Raw genomic sequence first — 6,000 nt, 5'->3', positions numbered from 1 at the left:
TGTCTGAGTATATGCATATATGACACCAACACAGCACATGTCAGGATCCAGAAGGTAGATTTTTCACAGGATCCAGAAAGTAAAATCTACAGAAAACCTGAGTCAGCCTTTGGATTTCCATAAGGAGTTGACCTGGGCATTTAAGCCAATCATATCTGAAGGTTAAGGGTCAGAAGGCAATAATTTTTGTAAAAATCCTTTCAAAGCAGTTGATCCCACAGGATCTCTGCGCTTCACAGATTCCCGCCATCATTATTTGCTTTTACTCTTCTACACGCACAAGGTAATGAATGGTTCAGGTGTCCCTTCCAGCCATTGAGGCTGGAAGTGTACATTAGTGTACTTTGCAAAGGTTCCAGATTAACACGGTTGTAAAAACACGACTTCCTCATACCCTTTAGTCTTCTTTCCAGTTTCTACATAATTCTAGCGTGTACATGACATTTTTGTGGCATTTTAGGCCACAAATTGGCACATTGAAGCCATCTGGCAGCCAGTGAAGCAGCACGCCTCTGACATTATAAGATGAAGCATCAGTGTTTAAAAACAAAAGGTGTTTGGCGTTTATTGTAATGGAGCAGTATAGACCCTAAGGTTCTTCACTAATCAATATTCACAGAGGCATCTTCAAACGAAAGCATCAACTGCCATTGAAAACCATTTTTAACCAGACAAAATATTTCAGCAGCAGTTACTTTTTGTGACAAAAATAAATGACTAACAAAAAAGGTAGAAATGAACAAATCATACAATGCTTGCTTTGATTTCAGAAGGGGCATATATGGATGTGAAATTTTTTGTGTGCTTATGTAATTTCCTTCTTTGCAATTTTTCAATGATTCTGCAGGATAAATCCAAACTCCTTCGTTTAGACATGAGGCCCTTTGTAGACTAGATCTTACCATCTTTTAATTCAATTTCCACAATTCTCAAACAGTAATCTTATATCCTACCCATGAAGAAATACTAAGTAGTTCCTGAGCACTCATACCTTCCTCTGTCTTATCTCCTCGTCTCTATTCATGTGGTTTCTGATCTTGGAAATCACATTTCCTGCAGCTCACCTGAAAATTTCTCCTTCAAAACTCAATTTCCCTAAAACACACCAAGAACTTCTTTTTGTGTGTGTGTTCCTGTAGTGCATACCTATTTTATCATATCTAATGTATATATAATAATCATCTATACACGTTTGTCTCCCCCTACTAGTTCATTTGTTCATTTAACAGATATTGAGCAATAAATATGTGCGAGGCTCCGTTCTGGCCATAGGGAATATAGCAGTTGTATTAGTCAGGGTCTAAAATAGAAAACACTTTTAGTGTTTACAACAGAGGGGATTTAATGCAGAGTATTGGTTATTCAGGTGATGGAAGAGATTAGAAGCAGTTCAGAAATTAATATCAGGCAGCCACTAGCATCATCAGACTAGAGAGACTATAAAAGGAAGCAGTGTTATAAGAGTCCAGGGGTCTGCATCACCTTCCAGAAGCTGGAACAATGTAAGCCTGCCCTACGGGAGCTAGCTGGTGGAGAAATAGCTTCTGCTGGAGATGCCACCAGGGGAACAAATGGAGGGAAAAACACCTATCTTCTCCCTTCTTTTGCTTTCCAATCTCCTGTTGGTGTTTCCCATTGTCCAAGACAACCTGGAAGCCAGATATTGCAGGAGCATGAGAGATGCAGTATGTTCAGCTACCCCTGTGACACGGTGGAAGAGTGCAGAATGAATCTGAGGGCAAAAATGCCCCAGATTGGCACAGTGTAAACAAATGAAATAAAATTTCCCTGCCTTCATGACTATATGAGCATTTCATTCTTTTTCATCTCTGTATTCCTAACTCCTTGCATGGTGATTGCACATGGTAAGTGGCCAATATACATCTTGAATACCTTCATTGATGAATTTAAAAATGATCCAGAATAACTAATTCTTATAATCTCATGGTTCCCTCTACACTCTGACAATCAGCTTTATGAGCAAATACCTTGGATGGCAGCTTTCTCTCTTGATACCAAACAGACAGCACAGTTTCCACTTGCCACATGGGTATCTGTGAGTCCTATGTACACACTGTATTTTCTGTGGTGGTTTGCTTTGAGCTTCACACATTTGACAGCAGTCCAAGGAGTCCTAAGGAGTATCAAGGTTACCGTATTCCAGGCAATGTGAACTGTGACAACTTCTGGGTTGGATTTTGCAGGATGTAGCCTGTCCCCACAGCACTTCTTGCAGATGTTGCCCCACCACTCCCACTCCGTGTGTGAAGGATTCGATTTACCTTCTGCAGCCTGGGCAAAGGGGTAGGGCACTAGAAGTGATCTCTAGCTCTTCTGGAGCAGACCTTCCCAGGTTTCCACTGAACTTGTTGCAAAACTCTATGAACGTGTTATGAGTAGCATTTATGTTAGCAGCTGTTCTTGTCATTCCTATAAGGATCCTCTCACCGGCGAAGGTCTGTTTCTGGGCCATAATAAACACCAAAATTATTTCAAAAGGCATGGCTACAGAGATTTCATAAACACTGCATACAGAGTCATTCATTTCGGCAAACATTTTGGCATGTTAATTCTGTACTTGGAATTGTGCTGTGATCAGAGAGTGAGTGTGACAAAATCACAGAGCGGTTAAGAGTGTGAGTTCGAGTTAAACGGCCTTGATTCCACCATTCACTGAATATGTGACCCTAGCCAAATCCCTGTGCCTGTCTGCCTCCGTGTCCTAATATGTAAAAGGGGGACAATAATGGTATCAACTTCAAAGGTTACTGTGAGTATTAAGTGAGAACAATGCCTGTACATAGTGTTAGTATTCACCATCATTGCCATTCTTATTAATAAGTAGTGCACAGATTGTACATGGCCGAAGTTCAAGGACAGGTGACTTCAGCTTTGCATCCACGCAGTGCATGGGAGAGAATTGGCAGCACAACAACTACTTCCTTTTTTTTTTCTATTCAATTGTAGGAAATGCCTAAAGTTGCTTACTATAGCCTATTAGAAAGTGCCCTAATTTCTGCTCTGATTTATTCAATACGGGAAAGTCTGTGCTATATACAGCATCTCAGCCTCACAGGTGTCTCCTGGCTCTCTTGCTCTCTGTCCATCCTCAGTTTGCATTTCAGGATAATTGGAGTTCAAGAGGGAGAGTGGAGAAGATAAGGGAAGCAAACATAGATGAAAAAGGGAAATTCAGAGTAAAGGGAGAGTGAACCAAAGACACAAATGCAGACACCGAAAGGGAATAAAATTAACAGAAAACTACACTCTTCTCATGCTTGCGTACTCAGCATTTCCACTCTCCTGTGGGTCCTCATGTAGTTCCCTTTGCTTCGTAGGCCTGCTTCCTCCTTCCTCCAGGCCCCCATAATCCTATCCATCCATCGGTCCAAGGGTGTGTTTCTACTGTGTTTCCCACAGTAGTGTCTTCAACACAGGATAAAATTCCCTGATAGGCTTGAGTAAGATTACTTAGAGGCCCAAATGCAATCTTGCTGGTTTCACTCATTCATTAACTTCTGCACTGGGTAACTAGCTCACTTAATGAGGTATATTGAGGTACCTACTCTGGCAGGTCCTAGGCTAAAGCATGCAAGACAGAGGAATCATCTGGGCCTTAACTTCTGAAGACACAAAGAGACATCAGTGTAAATGAATAGTTCTGTTAGTGAGGTAACAGAAGTGTATATGGGTGCTGTGTGAGCAAAGAAATAGGAGTGACTAAATTATGTTACATGGGATTTTGCTTGTGTTTTTCAAACCCTAACTTTCTGATTCTCTTAACACTCAATTAAATGGTCAGTTCAGTTTGTTTATTCCATAATTATTCATTGAATACTTGCTGTAGCTGAACTTTGCAGAAATCTAAATTATAAATGATGTTTTCTTTAAAAAATACTAGGGAGACAAAAACCGCCACAAAACCTCATGGAGCACTTTGAAACAATACAGATTACAGTCTGGAAAGAGTTGCTTGATCCTGCAGGTATGGATTGGAGATTAGTACATGGAAGACAGAAGAAAAGGACCTTCTAAGCAAGGGAAGAGACTTGGGGGCTTCATGAGAGTAGACAGGCTTGTAGTGGGTTGAAGGGATGAGAGGAAAAAAAGAATGGCTAAATTCAGGGTGTTGGGAGGGAGAGATGGTGGAAGATAAGGTTGAGTTGATGAATCCCACAAGAGAAAAAAAACTCTAATTAATCAGAGTATCCAGGGCAGACCCTGTGCCCAGGACCCCATCTGTACTTTCTGAGAAAACAAAGGCTGGATGAATGAATGACAGGTTTTCTTTGTCAAAATGAACGCACTAGATGGTTCTGTTGTGAAGAGAAGTTAATATCTTATAGCCTGGACTTAATATTTAACTTCCAGCCTTGGCTACCTTTGTTAAATGTCAGTCCCTGTCACAGCCTTTAAACCTTTCCACTTTGATCTCTCTGTTTTGGAGATCTGTTGGTGGTTACGTGGAAAATTGTGGTTACCTGGATGTCCTAATTGTGCTCATGTTGCTTGCCTTTTGTCTGCAAGTCCTAAGAGGATGACAGCTTGTCAACAATGTCACAACCCAATACAGGCCAACCTTTCACCTTCTCACCTTCCAGACTGAAGTTTCTGAAAATACGTCAACCCATATGACTTGGAGTATTGTTCTGGAGGTGGGGTGTGAGTAAAAATGCAATTTCAATCATGTTGAGGAAAATGCTTATTTCTATAGATAAATAACATGAAAAATAGCAAATAAACATATATATATATATATTTAACTGAATAACTCAATGACTTGAAAGAAATAAAAGCTGCAGAACTATAGAGAAAACCCAAATAAGTTACTAAGCATTTGAGCAAAAGTTGAATATTGTTTATGAAAAGGAGCATGAGAAGTAACTGTAGGACAGGGTCAGGGTACACCAGGCCTCTAGCTGCGGGGCTGAGAAATAAATTTGTCTCAGTATTCTTGGTTTCAGCGGGCTACCAGGCTATTAAATAGGCCTCCTTGTCTTCCCACTTTCCCTGTTGCTTTTGACCTGGGCTCCTTTCCTCTGTTGGTTGTGTAAGGAGGAAAAGGCAGCCTCCTAACTTCTCTCCTAGTACCCACTTGATACCACATCATGGGAAACACATGGCTAATCTTCCCAGGTTTTCCAGGGTTTTTCCAATTGTGTAAGAGGACGTGAGCTTATTGATAACCATTTCCCAACACTTCCTTTTTTTGCCTACAGAAAAAAAGTAATCATATGGATACCCAAAGGAATAAAGTAGCTTCATCTAAGATGTCAAAGGAAATTTCTGTCTATGTAAATCTCCTGGGAATTTCGTAACTGAAGACAAAATAGGAAGTTGATGCCTGCTGAGGATGGGGGGTCGGGGGGAGCCAGTGAAGACAGGAAGCTACACAGCTCTAAGGGAAAGGAGAGCGTCTTAGGTTAACCTTCCCCTTTTCAATCCATTGCTGTAGCCAACAACCACATGAATCCTGAGGAGGCCTGGTCGAACTTTGACGTGCAAAACAGGTTGTGAGGAAAGTATCAAGGTAGCTGTATTTTCAAGACAAAATAGGAAACATAGAGAACCACCAGAATTCCAAGATGAGGTTCAATTATTTTCTTTCTTTCCAGAGGAATGTCTAGTTGCTCTTTGCAGAAAAGTCACCATTTTGTTACAGTGAATTTGCAAAACAAGGTTTAGATATATTATTTAATCTCAGTTTATAGTTTGGTACTATTGGGGTAAAGGGCAGAAATCACTTAAGGAAGTGTCAGTAGCATATAATAATATTGCTTTGTGTCGTGCGGGGCGGCCTGCGGGGTCTCTGGTCCCGCTCCCCACACAAGAACGCAGGATATGGCTAGGCCAAAAAGGAACACCCACGGAGCCATAGGTAGGGGAGTCACACCACTATACTCTCACTGGCGGCTGGGTTGGAGACACAGGAACCAGGAGCCACACAATTCTCAACCCTCACTGTGCCGCTTGCAGACTCAGCCACCATCTTCTTGCTAA

This window comes from Rhinolophus ferrumequinum, chromosome 7 (assembly GCF_004115265.2).
Source record: "Rhinolophus ferrumequinum isolate MPI-CBG mRhiFer1 chromosome 7, mRhiFer1_v1.p, whole genome shotgun sequence".
NCBI lineage: Eukaryota > Metazoa > Chordata > Mammalia > Chiroptera > Rhinolophidae > Rhinolophus > Rhinolophus ferrumequinum.
This window is presented reverse-complemented; position numbering follows the sequence as displayed.